Source organism: Lytechinus variegatus, chromosome 9, assembly GCF_018143015.1.
Source record: "Lytechinus variegatus isolate NC3 chromosome 9, Lvar_3.0, whole genome shotgun sequence".
NCBI lineage: Eukaryota > Metazoa > Echinodermata > Echinoidea > Temnopleuroida > Toxopneustidae > Lytechinus > Lytechinus variegatus.
Window position 1 is genome coordinate 13249921 of NC_054748.1, and position 26880 is coordinate 13276800.

General features: G+C 34.4%; 1 protein-coding gene across 2 annotated transcripts in view; it reads left to right on the plus strand.

Moving 5' to 3' along the window:
* Nucleotides 1-25184: 25184 nt before the first annotated feature.
* Nucleotides 25185-26880, plus strand: part of LOC121421980 (beta-1,4-galactosyltransferase 5-like) — a 34989-nt gene continuing 33293 nt past the window's right edge. Inside the window, exon 1 of one of the 2 annotated variants that reach the window (XM_041616782.1) lies at nt 25185-25623. The gene's annotated coding sequence lies outside the window, so the exon portion shown is untranslated. The remainder of the gene's footprint in view (nt 25624-26880) is intronic. The other variant, XM_041616780.1, reaches the window with a different exon arrangement.

The window sequence follows — 26880 nt, forward strand, 5'->3', positions numbered from 1 at the left end:
TGTACTAAATTAGTTTGATTTCAACAATTAGAGATGACTTTTATAATATGAGGCTGCCCTATCAATCAAGCCATCCAATGGAACACCAAATCGAGCTGACATTGATCATTCAACACCACGAAGGTAAAGGTGTATATCAAGCAGGGGGTGGCTGGATGCCTCCAAGTTGGATGAAGCTGCAAACCTTGATAGGACAGGTGCAGTACTGCATTGGAAAAGATATATTATGGAGATGCACATGTAATCTCTTAATGAAGTCCAATGATCAAAATTTGTTATTAAAAGGATATGCAGTGACTTATTCGTTGTGGAACTTTAGAACATCACAGCCTGGCTTTTAAAACAGGGAAAACGGTCTAATTGAGAGGTAAAATGAGAAATTGGTTTATAAGCGGGTTCAGTTCTGAGAATTTTTTTTTCAAAATTGGGAATATTTTACAAGCATAATGGGGAAACACACAGGACATCTCATTTCAGCAGACTATTTTCACTTAATTTTGCTAAATAAAAACACATTTAATATATATATATCCATGTATGTGTGATCAGATTCTGTTGGTCGGGGAATATAACTACTCCAAAGGATATTACTATGCAACTGATTGACTATTGGGAGTTGAGAATTACAGTACTCTCATGATTCGAATTTGATAATTCATCATCTAAAATTGTAAATATGAATAAATTGATATCATACCATTTATAATAAAAATTCAAGCAATTAATAGTGACACTCGCTTGAATACAGATAGGTTCCTGAATTTCGTTGGATCTCCACCAGTGTGGTTTTAAATGGGAAGGTACTCCCTGCACGAATTTACCTTTGCAGATGTGGGTGCATCTGTTTATGCAAATGGAGATATACGAATAACAAATGTAAAAAAAGTGATTACATAATTAAATCATTGAAGCTGATTATGTTCTGCCAGTGATAATCAATACCTTGACAGATCCCATAACAAACATGTACAAAACAAAAGGTACAAGATAAAAAGAAATACATAAGAAATTAAAAAACAATAAAATACATTATTATTCACTGTGATATTATATTCTAAGGGCCGTACAATTATTTGTAATGATGCAAATGCTATTTGTACCAAAAATATGAACATTTGAGCTGAAATTAACAAATTATAGCATAATGATCCAAAATATGCATAAATTTGCATAATTAATTAGCCGCAAGCAAAAATAACAAATTTTCCAGAAAGGTACACGTGTGTATGCAGGATTTTGCAGTACTTATGTCTGTGAAAACAAATATAATTAAAGAACATTGTCGAAATAACATTCTGAATTGTCAATTTGGCAGCCATTTTGTTTATGCAAATTAGGTGGTCAAAACATGAGAAATTAGCTTGGGAACCGATCTTATCAGATTCAGCATATTTGAATTGTGTGAAATAGTCCGGTTCCCAGCTTTTACCCCAATATGCTTCTTAAAGTTTATATAGGCCTCTTTTTCCAGAATGGGTCTTGTCTGTTGTTGGTATTTTCTTTATCAATCTGTTGACTGTATGCGTGGAGGATCGAATTTTGAGGCGAGGGCCTTTTGCACTGAATGGCACTAGTATTCAACCTAGTGAGGATAGATAGCAAATCTCAAAAGGGTTTAGATTGCTAAATTAGATCTAGATCTATGTAAGTCTCTGGCTTAGATTAATTCCCTGTTTGGTCTCATCTCAAATGGTCTAGTCCATAGTCGGATGGGACAAGGGCAGATTGAGAGACAGGGCCATCTTTCATTGCTAGGTTGAATACTAGTGCCGACGGATTGAATACTAGTGCCAAAAACAATCGCCGTATAATTCGATCGCCCGTGCACACAGTCGACTGGAGGAAGAAAAAAAATAACGGAAAAAGAATAACCAGCATTTGCTTTTGGAAATAAGACGGGTCTGAAATCCAGGTAAATTCTATATTTCTAAATATTTGAGGGAACTCTCCAAACGGGTTGAATACTAGTGCCCTTACGGTACTCCGGGCTGAAAATGTTTATATCTACAAAAAAAAGAGAATAGGCTTCACCAAGCAAAATGCCAAAAATGTCATCAAAATCTGATAACACATAACGAATTTATTACATCATAATTTTGGCAAGATTAAAAAAACAATTATATACTCTTCGTCATGCATATATCAATTACATGAGCTGATTACGTCGCATCCCCGTATTTATTTTTTCTTATGTCATTACAAGTCATGACAAATATTTCATATATTCATACGGGTGTGGATGATATTTCCCCCTTATAAAAAAAGTTGCAAAATAGAAAGGATCCCTAGGGAATATCCGTTCACATACCAATATACGCATCATGTAGTCTGATTGCTTAAATGGCTTATATTCTAAATCTAATTAAATTTTTAATTTGGAAATGTATTTTTTTTATTCTTGAATTCCAGAGTTCCTTGTTTAATACTTGAATACTTACAAGACGTGTGTAGTGAGAGCTCCCTCAACGCCAGACATTCGTGCATTGCATCCGCATTCTATTGGTACGACTTGTATTTTCTGAATGAACTGACCTACTTATCGTTTGCACTTGAACAATAAAAATATAAATGCCAAGAATGCAAATTATTTACCTTTTAACGGCTACCGGTGTGATGACTAGTTATTCTTCACTTTATAGATTTTACTTGAGAACCGTGAAAATACAGAACGGTTTGCATATAAGCCAGTTCGTAGTTCCATTCTGCGCATGATCAAAAGATTCTACGCATGATCAGAAGAAGGTCATTTGTACTAAAGTGTCATGGTGCTTTAAAATCTAATGAGATAAGCACCAACTTTGATGTCCTGATTATTCATACATTTTTTTGAATTGTCGTTTTCATTTACATCCACAAAAAAAAACAATGCTTCCACGAACGACTGGTATTTCACAGTTTGTCGAGTACATTGTGCAACATGCTAAGATATGCATTCAAAGTAGGAATGCAACAAATACCTTCATTAAGTGTTCATTGGTGTGCTATTCTAGTCACCTGGTCTATTCAATTTCGTCATCCTGCTATGTAAGGCAAGCTTACGTAATATCTTGCTTTGAAACCCGCCTATCATGATGAAAGAAATGAAAGGTCATTTGACCAAAATTGCCCATGAAGTAACTACGAACTGGTCTATTACACAGACATATATAAAAATACAGTATATATTTAAATTCGATATGGGCGCTGATTTCTTTTTTCTTGAAAAGCGTGAAATTACAGAAGGGTCAGCCTATCACAATGTACAGGACTATACCTGAAGTATATATTCATGTACAAATTTAATAGGTGCTGGGTTTTTTATGTTGTTTTCTAAGTTCAATTCAATACAATTCTTTATCCATTTCCATTCAAAACATAATACAAAGTAATATAAAGTAATACAAATCAAGTACAATTTTACAGACGAGTATTCTTACTTCGTAAAAAAAACAGTATAATATTGAGCATAAATGAAAATGAGGGGGTCCATTAAAAAGCAAAGGTTGTTAAGTGTGGATCCCCCTTGGAAATGAAGAAAATATAATCGACTTATTCATATATGCGTTTTTATACAGAAAAGAAAAAAGAGAAGGAACAAAAAGGTCGAAATCATATTGATATAAACATAATTACAGAACAAGTCCAAAGCTATTCACACAAAGAGGTCACAAAGTTGGGACTGTTTTCAATGAAAATCTCTATGCTTCGAGAATGTCTAAATAACATGGGCGGTGGAGCAGATGGTCATCTGATGTGTTGGGGGCCTCAACAATATAGCCCCCCCCCCCCCCCCGGCACCTCAACCCCAAGCTGTTATAGCCACCATAGGATACCCGCATCTGAAGTCTGATTCAACTATCAACATGATGGCAAGGAGCTTTCCTGAATTACATATAGGCCCTCATTCCACAGAAGGAAGACCTTTGAAAGAGCGCAGGATTCAAGAAGTCTTGAAGATCATCGAAACTGTTGGTCTCTGTGGAATTAGGCCCTCATTCCACAGAAGGAAGACCTTTGAAAGAGCGCAGGATTCAAGAAGTCTTGATGATCATCGAAACTCTTGGTCTCTGTGGAATAACTTTGAAAACCTACAAAATAACCCTTGAAGACTGGCTGACACTTCTTGTTTCAATAATAATTGGCTATTATATAGCTCGATATCAATCTCCAACTGTTCAAAATGCTTCACAATTATTGCTTCCCGGTTAGGCGCACACTTGCTGAACCTTTCCTCCAGGTACCCAATTAGCGCCTGGCTGATCGAGCGTGGCAAAGTGAGGAATCTTGCCCAACTCTCTAACTATAGCTTTGCAAGGAATTTGAGGTGCTATTCATTGCAAATCAACTGTGACTTTTCAGTTGATCCCAATCGACCGCATGTAGCAATCAATCGTCAATCTGCGTTGCTCGAAACAGACTAACCCGACCAAACGCAAGTTTGTTGCAAGTCCTCATAATTTAGAACATTCTTCCCAGTGGTCTTTCAATGATATCTCATGCAACAAATGATCTTTCGTACGGAGCCTTTAAAGTTTCATCGACTTCAGGACTTGGCGAGATACTTTATCTTTTCTTGTCGACACAATACCCTTATTATGTCGACATGACGAGATATATTATCTCGCCAAGTCGATTTATAAAAAGTTATATGTCGACATGGCGAGATACGTTTTTCCGCCGAGTTGACTTATAAAAAGTTATATGTCAACTTGGCTAGATATTTAGACTCTCCCCGGGCCTTCAACACTTCATATCTTGCCATGTCGACATATTAAAGTCGAGTTGGCATGATAAAGTTTCTCGCCAAGTCGTCAAGTCGATGGCACTTCAAAGGCTCCGTACTCTCGGCAATCTTTCCATGGACTTTTAATGGTCTTTTAAGGATCCTTGTAGGATCTCTCAGGAGCCTTTCGGTGATCTCTACACTGTAAAAATTGTGGTGTTAAAACTGACACCAATTGGTGTTAATAGAGGACCACACCCTGAGGTGTTAAAATAACACCCTAGGGATTGAACATTACACCAAAGAGTGGAAATGTAACAACCATAGGTGGTGTAATAACACCTTTAGGTGTAAAACTAACACCACCAATTTAACACCGGTGTAAAATAACTGGTGTGGTCCTCTATGTACACAGGTTAACACCACAGTTTTTGCTGTGCACCAAAGCTAAGGAGACTCTCGAAATAACATGGAAAGACAAATCATGTGACCTTTGATGGAAACCGCCGAAAGGCCACTGAAATAACATTTTCTTGAAAGACCGCCGAAATATCATATTTTCATCGTTTCAAAAAGTTGTGGAGCACATGGAGACCACATAGACCATTGTAAGATGAGTTAGGAGTTGTAAAAGACCTCCGAGATCATTGAAAGTTTATAAAAAAAAATTACAAAAAAAATCAAGCAAGTTACATAATCTTTCATGGCTCTTTTATGTTCAACGATCTTACTCCAAATGGAATGGTATTGGTTTAAAGGGATGATCCAGGCTGAAAATATCTATATCTAAATGGAGTAAAATTCACAATGCTGAAAATCCATCGAAATCGGATAACAAATAACGAAGTTATTGAATTTTAAAGTTAAGCAATATTTTCTGAAAACAGTCATATGCACATCATCATGAATATTTATTAGGTGGGCTGATGATGTCACATCCCCACTTTCCCTTTTCTTATGCTATTACATGAAATCATAATTCTTTCATTTTTTTCATACATGTGTAAATTAATGATGTGTCTCCATTGTGATGAAATAACTAATGCACCTAATCAGTTGTAAATCATATTTTTTCAGTTTTGGGGGGTAATTTTTTTTAATAAACCTTATTTCATATAAAAAAAAACTACAAAAGAATAAGAGGGGATATGGCATCATCAGCCCACCTGATGAATATTCATGTTAGGAATCTTTCACCGGAATAATCTTTAAAATTCAATAACTTTGTTATTTGTTATCCGAATTTGATGATTTTTTTTTGCATTTTACTCTGTGAATTTTACTCTATTTACCTATAAGTACTTTGAGCCCGGACCATCCTTTTAAGAGATTAAAGATCCAGTCTTATAAGTTAAGATGAGACACTTTCCCAAGATGAACCAACTTATAATCATGATCTAAAAATAAACGAGATTGAATTGAAATTAATGTAAGGGCCTACTGATAGGATGAGCTTGTAGACAGTTTTGCCATGTTCAAGCTAAACAAAATTATCAAAATTGGAGAAAAAATATCGCCAGTCCCCAATTATCCCCTAGCCGCATTAAAAAAAAAATCAAATTTGTGTGCCTTAAAATGCTGTTTTTGAAGGCTCTTAACCCGTTCCCAGTGGTGCATGTAATAAGCTACGATAAACGGAAGCAGAAGATGGCACATGAAAAATACAAGTCGCGCCAATGCGAGCGAGTAATGCAAACGACAAAGTATTTTTCATAATAATAATTTGTATTTGCGTATGCCATATTTTCATAGATTAGGAAACCAAAGAAAAAATGGCATGGATCCAAAGCTTCTCGTACCAACAGTCCCCCCCCCCAAAAAAAAAAAATAAATAAAAACAAATAAAAAAAATAAATAAATAAAAAATAGTAATGATAATTTTTGTAAATGAAAATAAAAATACCCAAATTCGCTTATGTCACCCAATGGTCTTTTTCACCACTGAGGCTTATTCAAAAATCAACAAGTTTCCATTATTTGGTTCCAAGACCAAAAGATGGCGACACTGGTAAATCAATTCTAGCATACTCATGACATCATCCCCCAACGACGATCCATTTTCCTTTCTTTTTATTCAAAATATCTGATACTGACAGCCGCGCTCACTGTACAAAGGAAAACGCTCATATATCGCGACGCCCATATTCATAATTACAATGAGAATGTTAGTTCATGTTCAATTGGTCTCGCCGCGTCATAGAACGTTGGATATATACGAAGCCTTTCCGCCTATAATTCTGCAGATTTACTTCCCATAATATTGGTCACGGACAAGGATTACCATGACAAGTGTCACAACGATGCTCTTCCACTAAAGGGCTAATCGCATCTATTTTGATACACCATGTCAAAGGAAGGAACTATATACTTGGAACTGTTCAGAGAGGAGAATAAGCAGAGGAACTATGGATTCTGATATATCAGGAGATGTTGTAGAAGACGAAATTCGGTAAGTAATCCGAGGAATTGATTCCCCGTTCCAAGGGAAGTTGGGCGGGCTTTTCTTTTCCTCGACTCATTAAGCATACGTGCCAATTTTTGCTTTTTATTCCTCAATTCCAACGTTGGATAGTGAAATGTCCACTTTACACACTGGATCAGATGCATAAAAAATGCAATTGCTTCAAGGAAAAGATCATTCCTCAGCAATTATTTCGTATGCATGAACTTTTCTTGTACTCATACCCGGTTGACTAGACTAGGGTAGTCGAAATACGAGATACTTTGAGTTCATACCAATGGCGTGATGAACAAACGGGGGAGAGAGTTAAAAAATGTATAAACCGAAAGCGAAAGAGCAAAAATTTTGTTTGTTTTTTGTAGAGAAAAACAATAACTCTGACACAATATTCAGAAAATTATATTATATTTCACCCCGTTTTCTTGTTTCCTTTTTCTTAGTGTTGAAAATAATTGGAGTCTATGTTCCAAGCCTTCCCTAATCTGTACGTCAGTTGGAAATTAAATTTCAAACAGATATGGAAGAAATTTCACTTTAAATAAATGATTACAATCTTCTCTGTATAGCATAAAAAGAATTAATTAATATAAACTATTTTATACTAATGATTTGTATATAAAAGAAGCACATTGAGTGATATTCTAATAATCATGGTTTATTTCAGCCTTGGTTCACTTAGACCGCGCTCTTATGGAGGGCCATTTGTCAACTCATTCACCAATTAAAAATGATTCTTTTTCTGCTGCAAAAAGTTTTTAAAAATCAAATGTGTCTTGAAATGCAAAAGACAGGAAAATACACAAATATTTGTGAATTTCAAGGAATTAACTTATACATTATAATAGCCACTAATTGGAAGAAATATTGTGAAGCTCAGCATTCCATAGCAAGATGGTTTAAAATGTTAGTTTCGACTAGGCTAAAACCTAAGTTTAATTTCAAGAATACCACCCATTTTGTTTGAATATGAACTTCCTGTCAGGTGTATTAATCGAAAAGTTTCGGAATGTCCATGTTTGTACTTTTGTGTATTTAGTGTTATACTGTTACTGTGCTTATATTTGATTTGTTAAAGATGTAATACAAGTACTTTCATGGCATTTATCAATTAACTATCTGCCTGTTTGAAAAGAATGCAAAGTAAAAATATAATAGTCTTCCAGATCATGAAGTCTTTGTACACAAGCCCCCGAGTATTCAGATAACCTTTTTACGTTGTGTACATCCATCTGGAGAACTCCTACATCAGCCGGTGGTAGAACTCTTACTGTGTCAGCTTCAAAATACTGGAATGTTTGCCACTTATAATAAGACAGTCTCCATTGATAGAAATTTTCAGAAAGGTATTGAAACCCAATGCATTTCGTAGTTTAATAGATTTCTCATAATTGACCTTAAGTAGGCCTATTTTCATTGTAAGCGCGTTGGGCCTTATGGGAAAAGTGCGATATAAGTAATAAGTATCATCTTTATTATTATCAATAAAGACTGATTTACAAGTAAGCAAAACTACATATATTCTATATTCATTATCAGGAAGGGGATATGGAAAGACATACAATTTATGGTATGAAATTAAGGCAATTGTGTATAACTGTTTGTTATATTATCTATTCCATGATAATTTCCATGGGCTAAGTTAAAGTTTTACTTTAGATACAAACTTGGTTCTGGGTGCTTTTACAAAAGGAATGAAAATACAAACATTTCCTGTTTTCTGTTTTCATCGAGGCTAAATTAAACTTTTACTTTAGTTACAAACTTGGTTCTGTTTGGTTTACAAAAGAAATAAAAAAAAATAACATTTCCTCTTTCATCGGTGATGCTCGCTTCACTTAATCCACTTTAAGGACGTTCCACAATTAAAATGAAATCAATGTAATTTTCACCAAGTTTTCCACAGAATTACTTTAGCACCTAAATATTCCAAATATCCAAAAATTAACATTGGTTCATGTGCTTGATATTTTTGCAATCGAGTTTTGAAGTACATCCACTTTAAAAGTCTCGAAAATATGTAATGAAAATTAAAAAAGATACAATTTGAGTCATATTTAATTTCATCGTTATTTTATGGAGCGTCATAAATAACGCTCTAAAGAGGGTAGTTTTACAGCGAAAATATTCATGATTTTAAGGATCATATTCATGAGTAGGGAATTTCCCTAATTTGTTAATTGTTTTGTGGGGGGGGGTAAATAGGAGATAATCACGTTCAACAATGTGTCTATGTTGCATCTAATATTTGCTATTTACATAGAGTGAATTTGAAAAGGTTTTCCTCTTCGTGATACTTTTTTTAAATATTAATTCTGGATAATTTCTTTTGTCTTAATAGAGTGTAGTCCTATAGGCTTATGCCTGTATGCATAAACCACGTTCAAAGTGTTTATCAGTATTTTAGATTCAATTCAATACAATTTAATGGGGGAGGGTCAGTATAATAACCGCAATATAAAATAGTACAAACGTAAAAAAGGTGAAACCGTTTAGACATAAATAAAGAATTGTAGTGAAAAGGCAGAAGCTAAAAAGAAATTAACCTTATCTACGGCCGACCCAAATTAAAACATTTAACAAAAAAAATAATAAAGCAGAATAGGGAAGAGTTTTACCTGACAACCGATACAAACAATCAAAATAGTAATAATCAAGTCGAAAATGAGTAAGTAGTGGTGATATCGGATTGAAAATTCCTCCTACACTCTAAAAAATATTGGGTAAAAGTGCTCCATGAGGGTACATATATGTCCCGGCAACCAACATTGGGTATTTCTTTAAGGGAATTTTTATTCATCCAGTGTGATGAAAATTTTACCAATTCTAAAATAATTGCCGCTTATTTTTTAACCTTACGGGACAACATGCTTCCCGCGTTGGGTAAAATACTGCCCCCAAATTGGTTGAACACATAATTAACCTCGTGGTGGTAAAAAAATTACCCAATATATTTACATTGTAAACACGTTAATTCTGACCCAAAAATTGTTTCTTACTTTAGGTTTAAGTCCAGAAAAGGGTAATTAGACTAGTTTCTGTAGTAAGTTTACGATCTCATACTAATATATTGTTTTATGAATACAAATTACTTAGTCTACACGACATATTTGATATCAACCTCGGCTGTATTATGTATCGATTAAATAAAAGAGAACTTCCACTTTCCCTTGCTTCATCATGTGTTAGAAATGACCAAATACATTCTTACTATACAAGAAAAGTTTCTTTTCTCCACTTGCCTTTAGCATGTTTGGTCAAAACTAGTTTTCGGTTGAACACATTTATTTATACATGGCCAAAATTATGGATCTCCCTTCTACTTCTTAGTTTTCTTTTTTGAAGTAAGTTGAAGACATATTTACTGAAGAAATATTTAAATCAGTAAAATAATGCCTTCTGGCTATAAATTGTCTAATTTTATGAATTGTATATTTTTTTCCATTTTATTACTTTTCATATATTTCTCGCTTTTTCCTCTTCTACTCTGAATTCTTTTTGAATTTCAGATTCTTATACTTTAGGTCTAATACATTAGCATTCTGCATTTCCCTTTTTCCCCTTTTTAGTGTATCTTTTAAAATATGTTTGTACTTTGGTTATTTACTCTAATTTGTTTCATATTTTTGTTTGCTTGTTCTTTTAGCATGTTTAGGTTTTAAACGATTGATTCAATATGTAAGTTTATAACATTCTGGTGGCCTATGGCCCACTAGCATAGCTTCTTATTAGGTCGCCATGTTTCTTTTCCATCTTATCTCATCCATGTAGTATGCATTGTTCTGTAATTGTTTACTTGTAATGCAATGATTTACTGTTGCTGTTGGCAGAATGGAAATGAAATATAGATTCATTCATTTATCCATTCAGTCACTGATTGATTGATTCATTCATTCATTCATGAAAATGACCATCGCCATTGGTTGTATGATTATGTATGTACACTACGATATAAAAACAATAATTACTAATCGACTCTGCTAAAAAATATCTATAATAGTTGCAGTTTCGTATAAATTTATGAAATTTTAAAATCCTACACTCTGCGATCCGGTACGTCGCATTTTTCAATGAATCGCACTTTGCATTAGATATGAAAGTTCCAAGAAGTAATTTTTATTTGAAGTACTTTGCGGCAAGCAATGTGGTCGGAGTAAAGTCCAAAAACGGCTTCATCAAGTCGCAGCCGATGGTGACGTCATTGCGATTTGGAATTGAATTTCTTTTTATTCCTACACGGAGGCTCGAACTTAACTAAATTTCGATTTCAGTTATTCCTACTACTATTCTGAACTCTGATCGCTAGGATTTCATTGTTTGAACTTTCATATTACAATTTCTTTGAAATTTGGATCGCATAGAGTTAGCCCATTGCAGAGTGTGCAATGGACTTTAAATGATGATTCAAATTTACCAACAAATATGACTTGTATTCGGCGTGAAATAGGTGGGTATAGAACCAAAGTTCATTGGATGAAATATTGCGATTAAAGTAATCATGTGTATTCTTTACATAATATGAAGTAAAGTTTACCATATTTTACGTTATCATTCCCAATCATGCAAAAGTGTTTCTTCTTTGTTCAATATGTCATAATCATTTTTTAGTACATTTGCCTCTATTCCAGTTGAAGCGCAATACACCAGTCATTCTCCATTTTTCATTCTGTTACGTGTATGATGGAAAAAGGAAAGGTTAACAATAATCTTTGTCATCAAAATAATGAAAAGTTCACAATACAACTTTTACTACTACTGCTGCTGCTGCTGCTACTACTATACTACTACTGCTACTACTACTACTACTTCTAATATTACTACTACTACTACTATCTACTACTACTGCTACTAATACTATTACTACTATATGACTACTACTTCTACTACTACAATTACTACCACTCCTACTACTATTAGCACTAATACTATCATTACTACTTTTACTACTACTCCTCCTACTATTACTACTACTACTACTATTACCACTACTACTACTTCTACTCCTACTACGATTAGCACTACTACTACTTCTACTCCTACTACGATTACTACTACTACTACTACCACCACCACCACCACTACTACTACCACCACTCCCACTACTATTAGCACTAATACTATTATTACTACTTTTACTACTACTCCTCCTCCTCCTACTACTACTACTACTGCTACTACTGCTACTACTACTACTACTACTACTACTACTTCTACTACTATTACTTCTACTATATATACTATTACTACTACTACTACTACTGCCACTTCTACTACTACTACTACTACTACTCTTACTACTTCTACCACCACCACCAGTACACAAACTTGGGTTATTTTACTACTACTACTACTACTGCTACTACTTCTACTACGTATATTATTATTACTAGTATTACTACTACGACCATTCAAAAGAAATTTAAGAAAGTAGTTAAAGTTCAGATAGTGATTTTACCTGACAATAATGTGAAGTGTTATTTTTTTTCAAGATTAGCCGCGTAAATAATGTGTGTCAATATTTGACTCCAATTAGTCATGAGATGTGTAAACACGTTAAATATAAGCACATGTAATCTGTTTCCATTGCTTTTTATTTTTGGTTCACACAGTGAACCTGAAAAGAGCACCCCCACAAAATAAAAGAAAATAAATGAATAAATAATAATAATAATAATGATAATAAAAAATAAATGAATGAATGAAAATGAAATAAGATTATAAATAAATTGGATTACAAAAGTTGTCAGCTCATTTTACTTAAACAAAAGTATTGAATAGGTCGAAGCATGAAAATTGACGACATGTGTGCTTTGTGCACATAAGAAATGATTACTAATTTTCAATACACAAACCAAAGTAATTTTACACAAGTCATGAAAATTTTGTGTTTAATAAATGTAGTTTTTCATTTGCAACGCCATAAGAGAGCTATGGAAGCCTGAAAAAACTTGCCATCCAAATTTTCTAACGTTCATACACGAAAAATATTGTGATTTAAATCGCAAGATTAAAAAAAAACCGCTCTAAACCTGCATGACCGAAGACTGGTCCTGATAAAAAAAAACGAGTTGCAAATTGTAAATTATCCCGTCCAAACCCACCAATTTAAATTTGAAAAAAATATTTCAATCGCGATTTAAAAAAAAATCAATTTTAAACTTCAATTGATAAATTTTAATCAGTTATTTATTCCAGGGGACTCACATAAACAAGCGATTCTTTCCAGTAAGTTGCTCTTTTTCATTTCTGTTATTCATATTCTGATTTGTTCCTACTTTGTAAATTTGTTTGAAAGGAAGAAGAATAAATAAAATCAGTCAATCAATCAATCATTCTATCAATCTATCAATGAATCTATCTATCTATCAATCAATTTATCCCTGTATGCGAACACCACTGATGTTAGTTGTTTGTTAGTTGTCAGACATACATCTGTTGCATAAAGGTTATTATGATGGTAACTGTGGGATCCAACGGTTCTTTTCTTGATTTTGATTTGAGCGTTGTTACCATAGGCGAAAATCCCAGGGGAAGGGGGGACGTGTCCCCCCTACCAAAAATAATAGGGGGACACAATCAAAATAATACATGTATTTTGGACTAAATGACCTGACATTTTGGGTGAAAACCTTCCTCTTTTTTTTTGCTTGCTTGTCAAATTTTGTTTGGGTTAAAAAATGACCTTACATTTTTTGAGTGGTAACCTTTTCTTTCTGCTTGTCAAATTTCAAATTTTCCAGGCCATAGTCCCCCTACCTTTGGGGACAGATTTCCCCCCATGGTTGTTACCATGGTAGTTATTGAAAGGCAAAGTCATTAATATATCATTATCATAATCTTATTCGGCATAATCAAACATATAAACAACATATACAAACAATAGGATACAGAGAGTCACATGGATGCCGGGAAAGGAAAACTATAACCCGAAGGTCTTCCTTTCCAATCCATGTGACTTTACAAGAATAACATACATGTAATACACAATAGTAAAATACAACTATATAGTTGTTGAAGATTACAACACACTAGAATCAAACATAGAATCAAGACTCAAGAAGAGGGGAAAAGAAAAAAGAAGGGGGAGGCAAAGACAAAAAGTGGTGCCGAAATGACTACGAGTCGCAATTCTTATTGAATTCAAGTTCAAATGTCAAGTTTTTTTGTCTTTCCAATATTTTGTAATGCATGGTAGCCCATTCATCATATATTTCCAAAAGCATAGATTATTTATCCACCATGTTTTAAAATAAACGTCCATTATATGAAAATACCAGTTAAATTGCGATCACGTGATGAGCCTGACCTTTCTAATTTATTCACAAATCAAACATTTCTTCAGACAATCTCTTTCATTCCTATAATCATTTCATCCCTATAATTGTGTTATATTTACGTGTTACATTCGTATCCTGCCACAAGCTTTTGCTTTCGGCATGTGGGAAAACTTACACATTCTTCTGCAGTTCTATGACATTAGCTCCGGCGACAATTACTCCGATATAAATTCCACACACAAAAGGAATGTTCAACATCAACCCTGGATTTAACACTATACCCTATCTTAAACCTAACCTTAAAGGTGACATAAAGCCCCACTGTAACCCTAACCCTATATCTTAGACAAAATAAACCCCGGAGCATTGTCGCCAGAGAAAATGTCGTGCCACCTCTTCGGTGTGCACTTTATTTATATTTGTTATGGCAACTTGGTTTTCTATGAATTTACGTCGATGTTAAACCCTTCATAATAAAACGGCTCCTTAAAAATGGTGTTTGTATGTATGGTCTCTCGCTTAGATATACTTGAAATCCATCATATTTTAAAGGGGAAGTTCACCCTTAAGGAAAGTTTGTTGTAAAAATAGCAGAAAATAATAAATAAACATTTGAGGAAAAAGGTTTGAGGAAAATCCATTACAGATTAAGAAAGTTATTAGTAATCTAAATTCTGGATTTGTGACGTCATAAACAAGCAGCTGCCCCATACATTATGTTATATAATATGCATAAATTTCACTTTTTTAATGGTTCATGATGACTTACATTTGTTTTCTTTTTAAGAACAGGTGCGAAATGATTTGTCTACTGTCGTACTGAAAGTACAATAAAAGCCATTTTCATTTTTTTTGAGAAAATGACATTTCATTGAGTTGTTTACCATGTAAGAAAGCTGCTCGCATATGACGTCACAAATCAAACAATTAAAATTCTAATAACTTTTTTTGTTCCTTGATGGATTTTCTCAAACCTTCGGCAATATTCATTATTTTTTAAAACTATTTTACCATGAAATTTTTTGTCAAGGTGAACATCCCCTTTAAGTTATCAGATGCATTTTATTTTCTCATAAATTTTACTTCGGAGTCAACATTCCCCTTTGCCCCCTATTGTTCGTGACCTTTGCCTTGTGTGCTGCACGTCGTAAAACATCAGCTACTTCAGCGGGAATAGGGCACACATGAGTATTACAGACCCCCATTCACTCACGTGTTATCATAGCTCATCAAAAAATCATTAAAAATCAATCCCTCGATAGTTTTGCTTTAATTCACTGACATTAGTCACAAATAACAGTACATTAAGATTTGATATGTTAATCAGGTACTGCCCAGCTCAATCAAAAGTAAAATGGCCTGAAATAAGACTAAACATAATTTCGGCCAGTTCATTGCCAGAAAAACAAGAACTGCATTGTGGGTAATAATAATTAAAATGAAATACAAAAATGCAGTCTAGCCTCCCCAATCGCCCTTATTATGAAAGAGTATGAACATAGCATTATCTCTATCGTTTTTCTTTTGATATACAAACATTTGATATATTTTTAATGAATTATTTTAATCAATAAAGTCATGTGATCTTACGCCTGTCCGGCATGCTTTGCGCGCAGATGAATTACTCTCGTGTGCCCAATAGCTCGGAAAGGTTATGTCTTTGGAAAACCTGTCAAAATTACGCTTCTGCGTATGGAGAGACATTAATACGTAGAGAGATACTCTAAGGCATTTTTTTTTATTAATGGGGCTTTGGGGGCATGGTCCCCTAAAGTTCCCCACCTGGAAAAAATGAGAAAAACAAACAAGAAATTGAATCGAAAACTATTTTCTACTTAAGTACACTGTTAGAAAATCTATTCTTAAAACAAATGAAGTTCCTGCAGCAGAGTCTCGAGAACACCTGTAATCTTACCAGATTGCGTAATTTTACACTATATCATGTAAAATTACAGGATATTGGTATTTGGTGTATAGAACCTTGCAATTGTTCTTTAATAAAACACCCCTTTTTAAAAAAGACCTGTTCTGTTAAATTGCAGAAAATTCCTCTTTTATGAATTTACAAAATGATTATGTTACTGCTTTTGCAAAATCGTCTCTCTTTTTTCTGTAAAATCAGGGTTTTTTTTACAGTGCATGCTGTATATTGACCAAATGTATCAATGAATTCCCTTCTCGTATCAAGGGGTCACAAAAACTTTACAAAAAACATGACAATCTGTTTGTTATTCATGCATGTGCATGGCCAGCCCCTCACCCCCCCCCCCCCCTCCCCTTCTACTCTGTTCCCCTCCCCCGCCCCTCAGTTTTCAAAACCGTTTCCAAAACCTAACAAGACTTTATGACAATTGAATACACGATCCCAATAATAAAAGTATGCAAAGAGCAATTCGTTTCATTAAGAATTTGTTATTCAGACCGCGACATGCTGTCATGCTGAAAATGTCCTAGATTTTAGTCCCAAGGCTATTTGTGACACTTCTGACAAAAATGTGTAAGTGTCCATTCAAGCACGAATGAATACGACGTTATTTTGATGCAATCTGATAACGGAGACCCGAGAACATCAATCAAAATTAATTTGAAAAAGATCTCTCATATTATTGAGAGTAATATTGCGTTTTGCGCTGTAGAGCTTTGTATTCTTGTGTACTTAGCTATACACAGTAAACAAAAATAGCACATTATTAAAGTCTGTCACTCTAACAACAAGTTGTTAAAAAATGAATTGTTTAAACTTTTTTTAAACAACCTGTTTAAAACTTTAAACAATAGTTGTTAGATTAATGGGCTTAAACAACATGCTTACAAATTTCAAACGGCATTTTTAAAGTGTACTGGGTGTATCCGAAAAAGAGGGGATTCAATGTCTCTTTCTGAGGAAAATGTAAGGTCAGTAAGATAAATATTAAACATTTATAAGTATATATATATATATATATATATAATATATATATATATATATATATATATATATATATATATATATATATATGTATATACACATATGCACAGATCTCTCATATTATTGAGGTATATATAAATTTGGCAGATGTGTCTATGAGAGTAATATTGCGTTATGAGCTGTAGAGCTTTGTATTCTTGTGTACTTAGCTATACACAGGAAACAAAAATAGCACATTATTAAAGTCTGTCACTCTAACAACAAGTTGTTAAAAAATGAATTGTTTAAACTTTTTTAAACAACCTGTTTAAAACTTTAAACAATGTTTGTTAGATTAATGGGCTTAAACAACATGCTTACAAATTTCAAACAGCATTTTTAAAGTGTACTGGGTGTATCCGAAAAAGAGGGGATTCAATGTCTCTTTCTGAGAAAAATAAATATTAAATATATATATATATATGTATATAATATATATATATATATATATATATATATATATATATATATATATATATATATATTTATATATATATATATATGTATGTATATACACATATGCCCCCCCCGGCTACGAGATCCATAATCAATTCAAATATGCCGCATTTACACAATATCCCCATGAAAGTCACAACTTATATCTTAGATGTAAATATATCGTTCATACACAAGTGAGGACCTTCCTTTTTTTTTTGCTTTTCAAATTTTGTATGGACGAAATAACCTTCATTTTTTGGTGAAATTTCTTAATTTTTGGCTTGTCAAATTTTATTCGGAAAAAATGTGCACCCCCCCCCTTTTGAAAATCTGGACATAGGCCCTATTGTCACATTTTATCTCGTCATCATCTTTGAATTCTTAAACTATTTTTTTTTCTTTATTGAAGCTTCAAACATGAAAAAACAATTAAATTTGAACGCATAAAATACTCCTTTAGGAAATAATATAATTCCATTCTTGAACTTGTACACATAACTTGCCCATCAATGCGCATTGTAATTGAAACATATGTACCATCTTTTAGGGGCACAATAGTGCAATAGTGCTTGATTAGTGAAACTATGTCATAGAAATCTAATATGGAATGCTGGTGAGTTATATTTAGAAGCAATATGTTTTATGATTATTGATTTGATAATTTTTCTCACAAACGATCACGAAATTCGTGGTTCCTTTTCAATAATCCCCCCTTCAAAGTAATCTTATTCATACTTAAATGCGCTGGCATAGGCTGATGTGTCGTTTGTCCAAAATCCAGGACGAAAGTGCTGTTTTGATTCACAAAGACTTATTGGTTCACCCCCCCCCCCTGTCATGAAGGACATTTGACAATGAATTTGTATTTGCTCTTGAATTCGTCATGCGGCGCGTGGGGGGGGGGCGAAACGCATTTAAGTATATCACAGAATTCCACACCATGCCACAATTTCATCACACGTAACATTTGAATTTAAATTTATTGATTTATTTCATTTCTACATCCATTTTCTTCCATAATACAGAAGGGAAAAAATAAATACAAAATTAATACAAATACAATCATAGGAAAGCGCTTACACTTGCGAATTGACAATGACAAATAATATACAATAAAGAAACATCATACATAAATCAAACCTTTTCAAAAGAATATGAATAGTTGTACGCGTATGCATAAGAAAAGAAAAGAAATGAAAAAAAAAGGATTGCATGACGCTATCTCTCAAACAGTACGGAAGTATTAAAGTAAATAGGAGATTATGGAGGGTAAGCAGACATTTGATTTCACGGATGATTACAGACATAATTGATTACTACAATTTGGGGTGATGTCTAGGGGGTGTCCCGGGCGCATCTTTTGAAATCGTTGTTAAGATACACGTTGGCCACGATGGCTGTATTATTTCATTTGACGCGCCAGCGTGGGAAATAACCCATTGTCATTCAGTGACGTTCAATTCACACAGTGGTAAATATGATGAATAAAATGTCGCCCTTCGATGACTTCATTGTATCATATTTTGCGATTTTGTTGATATAATTTAAACAATTGACATCAACATTACGGGTCTTTGGTGACCACGATTGGAATGTAAATTAACAAACATTTCACATAATTATATACATATATATATATATATAGATAGATATATATATATATATATAGATATATATATATACATATATATATATATATATATATATATATATATATATATATATATATATATATATATATATATATTTATTCATATTTATATACATATATAATTATGTACCATGGGCCATAATAATTGTCACCTTCTGTGCCAGGTTGTTTTAGCCTCCCCCTTATTGGAGTAGTGGTATGAAGCATATCCAGGATTTTCCAAAGGGGTGGGCACATTTTCCTGAGGAAAAAAAATGACAAGCAAAAAAAAGGGGTCTTCACTTTGAAGGGGGGCACACTTGTGTTTTAACGGCAATTATACATTACAAAATTCAATTGTGCCTCTCAAAATTGAGAGGGGGCACGGCCGGGCTGCCTGTGCTTCCTCCCTCTGGAAACGCTGGTGGTATGAAGTCCAACACACAATCACATGGATTCCCGGGTCAATAAACTTTCTTACAATGTATGTAACCATGGACCTACCTAAGCACGATGTGTGTGGGCGGAGCCACACATTGTCACGTGGAGTACAGGCACAAATTCCAATGTGTGGAACCTCAGAACCCCGTACAAGTCATAGCGACATCGTGTGGGAGGAGAATGAGTGGCTGTGACAGTATCTGAACTTGAATCCTATTGAAAATCTGTGTCCCATTCTTGAAGAGGTTTTTTTAACCACCCTACTGAAAAAGCAACTATTCAACAACTTGAGACAAGAGTCAACAAAACGTGAGAAGACATCTTAAAGGACCCACTTGCTGGCATCAAAATTGCCCGTATCCATATTTCTTTACAATTTTAGTAAATGGGACATAATGGGACTCCAGCCCAGTTTTCATTAGCATGATTAGAAGAGCGCTGTCAGTCGTATATTAGTGAATTAATTATGTAGAAATATGAAATATCATAGAAAGGAAATACTGGCAATTCTCTTTTTAAAAATTAAATTCAGGAGACGGGTGATAAACGATGAAGTTTCTTCTGCGTCACGGGTGAAAATATATATGGCACACGGTGTGTGTGTATATATATATATATATATATATATATAAAAGAGGATGCTTATAAAGTAAGAAAGCTGGAGACGTGTAGGCTCGCCTTGGTTTCAGCAGATCTTATTACAAGCTTTCGGCCATCGGGCATTCTTCAAGTATCTGAAGATATATAAGAGAACAAAATTTAATGGCTATAACGCTCAAACAAATTCATCATTTGAGGATATAACCAAATACATAAGTTCATAAAAAGATAGGTTACTGCATTAGTGATTCTAGATTAAGACTTAATTAGAGTTATCGAAGTCAATTACATTTTGGCAGGCGTCCTATAAAAACATTTTAAGAGACGTCTTTAGAAAATATATAAACATAATCATGAAGGATGTATGCTATAATATACAACAAAACAAATAGATATATTAGCAAGGATATTTTCGTTTTTAATTATGTACCGTTTACATTAACATTAAAATATAAGCACGCACACTTTTGTATGTACATAGGCAAGCTTGCGATGGCCCAGTGGGGAGGGTAGTTACTGCCATTGAAGAGTGGACGACATCCGCCAAAATCGGTCTGGCAAAAGCACCCTAAACGATGATTCAAGGGCTCTCAGCTAGGCCATTCTAAACGCGAATGGCCTAGAATTTCTCAGAATATATGATACTCTAAACCAGGAAATTCCTTTTTCCATAAGTTGAGAAAGAGAATGGTGTCAAATCACGATCATCGTCTCAGATTCATTTACTTTCACTTATACACTTATATATGTATATATATTTTCCCACACATCACCTGAATGGTCAAGCATTTACTCTGAGATTGTGACGATTGAAGGTAAAAAATCTCCAATTTATTGTTTATATACCATTCATCATACATTAAGGAAGACTACATATATTTCCATTGTTATAGCTTTTCGAAATACATTGTATAATTATAAGCCCTATTAAGTGATAGCTAAGATTGATACTTTGAGTGTGAGGGTGTGTGTGTGTGTGAATCGATGTGTGGGGGTGCGTCTGTGTGTAGGAGAGTGCCATTGGGAGAGTACTTACGTCCAAATATAAGTGTGCGTGCTAAGCACACACACCTTTGTATGCACCTAAGTACTCTCGCTATGACACACACACCCTCACGCACCACCACCCGCACACATCGACTCATGCACATACACACACACGAACAAGACCTTCCACACACACAGAAAGTATCTATCCTAGATATCACCTAATTGACCAAATATTACACAATGTATTTCGAAAAGCTGTGTAAAGCTGTGGAACCCCCTCCCCCGGGGGAGGGGCTTCACAAGATCGTTTAGATGCATACAAAAGTTTGCGTGTTTATATGTGAATCTTAACATTATATTTTACTAATGACGCTATTTTTGATGTTGTGTATTATGATAGCATACATCCTTCATAATTATTATTCCGCATAATTATGTTTACATATTTTCATAAGACGTCTGTTAAAACATTTTCAGAAGACGCCTGCCAAAACGTAATTGACTTCGATAACTTTAATTTAGTCTTAATCAAGAATCACTATTGTAGTCACCAACTTTTGATGAAAATATAATTTGTATATTAAGATAATAACCTGAGAAATTTGTTTGTAGATCATAGTCATTTTTTCTCTAATATATCTGCAGATGCCAGAAGAAGGCCCAATGACCGAAAGCTTGTAATAAAATCTTATGATACCCAGGTCAGGCTACGTCTCCAGCTTTTTTGCTTTATTAACATCCTCTCAAATATATTCGTCACAAAAGAACCCACGCAATGTTTAGGTATATGTTATTCACATTCATATACTTAAATTTATATATTTACATACTGTATATATATACATATATATATATATATATATATATATATATATATATATATATTGTGTAAAGAAATGGATGAAGAGAACAATGGTAGGCGTAGCTTAAATCAAGGTTCCCCAGAGCTATCTACCCTTTGGAAAAATTGGTGATGCCGAAAAAATGTCTCTGCCGGGAATCGAACCCGGGCCCCCAGCTTTGAACGCCGGTGCCTTAACCACTAGATTCGATTCCCGGCAGAGACATTTTTTCGGCATCACCAATTTTTCCAAAGAGTAGATAGCTCTGGGGAACCTTGATTTAAGCTACGCCTACCATTGTTCTCTTCATCCATTTCTTTACACAATATTTAAAATAAAAGAGTTGCCAAAGCTGTTGTACATGTATAGCTTCACACACAGACACACACACACACATATATATATATATATATATATATATATATATGTGTGTGTGTGTGTGTGCGTGTGAGGGTGTGTGCGTAAAGTTATACATGTACATGTTCTCTTCATCCATTTCTTTACAATATATATATACATCTTAAAGTTTCACGTATTGGCTTCAGTAATGCAATAAAATAATGCTGAAGGTAATGCTTTGATTGCCAATAAAGTTTTTATCATTCACTCGAATTTACGACGGTCCTCCATCTTCTTAAGGAGTTTAGAATGTGGTATCAGATTAATCAGAGAGCGCATCCTCAGACAGATGTTGCTATAATTACTGGCTGAGGATGCGCGCCCTTCACAGAAACAACAATTGTTTCTTTGCTTCATCATTCAAATTACGATTTATTTTTACCTTGTGAACGGGCGGTAAGACTACCATGAGGGATACGATTTGTGACAATCATGCAATCTACCCGCCCTTTCACACGGTAAAAAAAATCGTAGTTTGAATGATGATTCCAGTGAAAAATAAGGCTAATGACGAATATTTAATTACCACTTGTGAAACCAAACTAGAACATGATTAGAATGACGAACGCAAATTACAGTCACGATTATAATAGCAATCATCATTATAATGATGTTCTAAGTTTCACGTTTGAAAAAAGCCCTAAGCTTTGTTTAGGACAAAATTACAATTCGTCCATTTGAAGTCATATACAAAACACTGATACGGTGTCCCTCAGGGTTTGGAACTCGATCCACTTTTGCTTTGTTATGAATTAGCGTCTCCATCATCTGTCGCGTGCATGTACATTTATTATACCTATAACGACTCCATAATAACATTGATTTTACTAGCTAGCTAACATCATTTTGTATCTGACATGAAGGATAGATTCCATGAGTTGATGAATTACTGTTGAATTGTAATCATGTTATTTATCAATTTTACATACATAAATTCTTACATACAGGGCCGTGCTCTTCGACACTCCCTTATAATCATGATAACTGTTGTATATTGCATTGGTACCTCGCGCTTTACTTACATCTTTGGTGGTTTCTTCGCCTTTATTGGAATATTTTCATAAATTAAACCATAACAGGAATAGACAAAGAAACAACATGGGAAATTTTCAAACTGTACTCCCCCTTACCCCTCTAAATCCGGTTTCAGTAAAGTTTTCCGTACAGCCTACTTACCTTTCAATTATTTTAGCGATTAAGCCCAAACAATTTATCAATAATAATCATGATAATAGGGTATTTCTAAAGCGCCAAGTCCACATTGATTATGTGCTCATGGTGCTGAGAAAAGGGATGAAGAACCCGGGGGGCCACTTACATTGACGAGTGGATACCATGCGCGACCAAAAAACACGTAAAAAGGATGTCTTTTTCACGATAGGGCACGTTACGTACGTAACGTGATAAGGGTGTCAAAAACACAAAAATAATGAAAAAAGGGTATCTATTTCGCTAGGAAAATTACGTGTTAAGGGTCGAATTTGCGGGGATGATAAAACAAAATTAAAATGTTTTATAAAGGATGTCCTTTTTGTCCCAACACTTCGTGTTTAGAGTCCGATTTGCGCGAGGTGTAGAAGGTGGGGTCGTACTAAACCAAATAAGGTAAAGCCGACGACTGAAGGACCCGTAACAATAAAACATTCCTGTACTTGTTTAGGGGTTCATTTCAGGGAATATTTGCCAAGAGTATCGTTTTGTTTCCAATACTTGTTAAGGGTATTGTTTTACACGCCAATACTTGTTAAGGGGTGCATTTTCAGAATATGGGAATTACGTGTTTAGGGTGCTTTTTGAGACCCCATGGTCGCGCATGGTATCCACTCGTGAATGGAAGTGGCCCCCCGGGATGAAGAAAGATGCATGGAGTGGGGAAAGACAATGGATAACACAATCTGAGAAGAAACTATACTGGAAGGCAATTTCAAACAAATGGGGTTTTTTAGGCGAATTCGATAAATAATACTGTGCGAAAAAACCCTGTCTCTCCCAAATAAAAACGACGACAGTGTCTTGTTAATTGTGGCCAGTAAAGGTTGGTTATGTTTACTTTCTTCTCCGATGGTGGTGCAGTGTCAATAACTGACTGGGTCGTTGATTGGTGGGCCGTTTAAACCGCCCTCTATAGATATAGATATATGAAATTTTGTACACGCCGGCCCACTTCCCTGTACTCTGCATTTCCAGCACATAATCTGTTGGTCTGACGTGACGGTCTTTCTGTCTCAATCTCTTTCTCTCATTCTCTCTCCATCTATACGAGAATGTATGCCAATTGGTAATTATTTGAATGAACTTTCCCCGCTTCCCAGACTAGACCAGCGTCCACAGTTGCTTAGCAACAATAAAAACCACCTGCCATTTTCTTCCTACCAACGACCACCCCCCTTCTCCACCACCCCACCCACCCCCACAAAGAGACACACGCGAATATATTCTAATAAGAGTGTGAATATCGCTTAGCAGCAAATATCTATTCGATTTGCCCATCCATATATGCGGTTCTCTCCTTTTCAACAATGCAAATATGGAGCATGCGATGCTTGTCTAGCTACTACAACGCGTCTGATATTATCACAATACATTGTCATGTCTGTTGTTGCGTGAAGTTCGTGGATCGATTCAAAATATGAGCTGTACGTTTTCGTATTATATGACATTCATATTATATGCCTCGTTATGCGTGGGGTGTATTCAGTGCATGTTGGAATCATTCGTTTTCGAAATGTACAGTTCCATGAAGCGCGCTAATGCTATTGCAGCGCTTTTTGATACTCAATAAATATGCAATTTATTAGGCGACTTAATCATCTCGTTAGGGATGAGCAAGGCATACAAGTGAAGGAGGAGCAACAGTAACATAGGAACACAGAAATCACTGATGAAAAGAATTATGGAGGTAAGTAGTTTTAGCATGGTATTAAATGTTTCGACACATTTGCTATTACGGATCTCCCGTGGGACAGAATTCCATAGCGAGGCGGGGCTAGGACTCTGCATAACTGAATACATTTTGGAACTGCGTTATATATATCCCTGTATATCCCTATATTTTATTCTTTCATTTTCTAATGGCTGTCGTATTAAAAATAGCAAAGTAGTCCCAGTATACAAAAGAAAATACCCGACTAAAGTTACGAATTATCGTCCTATATCAACTTTACCATGTATATCAAATATATTGGGAAAAAATTGTGTACAAATGAATGGAATCTTTTATGTCATTAATTAAATAAAATTCTTAAACCGGCCTAATTCGGCTTTATAATAAATTCTCTTCCGACTTTGTAATAAATAAATTACTTAATAATATTGTTTACACTTTCAAAAAGAAATCATATGATTTCTTTATTAATGGACGTAAGTAAGGCCTTCGACACTATTGACCATAATATTTTTAAAATAAATTATATAACTACGGAATTTTGGGCGTTGCCTGGTCATGGATTAAAAGTTATCTTTCAAATCGATAAAAAAATCGTTGTTATTAAAGATATCAAATCTCCGTTGTCCTTTCTTAATTGTGGAGTCCCACAGGGTTTGATTTTGGGACCATTTCTTTTTGACATATATCAATGATATAGTAAATTCTTCTACAATTCTTTATTTCATTTGCTGATGACACCAACATTTTGCTATCCCACAGAAATTTAGATGGCATTAATCAATAGAATGAGTTTGGAATTCAAAAATGTTTCCTCATGGTGTAAATGTAACAAGCTATCTCTAAACATAAGTAAACTGATTTGATTCATTTTCAAACAACTCATAGGAATGACATTTTCCCCATGATATTTCAATTGATGATGAGCCCATAGATAAAAAAAAAGAGTATGTAAAATTCCTTGATATTACAATAGACAAACATTTATCATAAGCATAACACGTAAGCAATATATCCTCATCAATTGCTAAAGGAATTGGAATATCATACAATTGAAATATATTTTTGGCAAGAGCATTCACTTTTCATGATATACAATGCATTGGTTTTACCATATATGAATTATTATAACATCATCTGGAGAAACTGTAGGAAAACCTCGACCACTACTTGCTGTTAGGATCTGCACGAAATTGACATATCTTTCACACACTGATCCTCTTTTTTATCGTCTAAAACGTTTAGGATATATGGTATACATGTAAACACGAT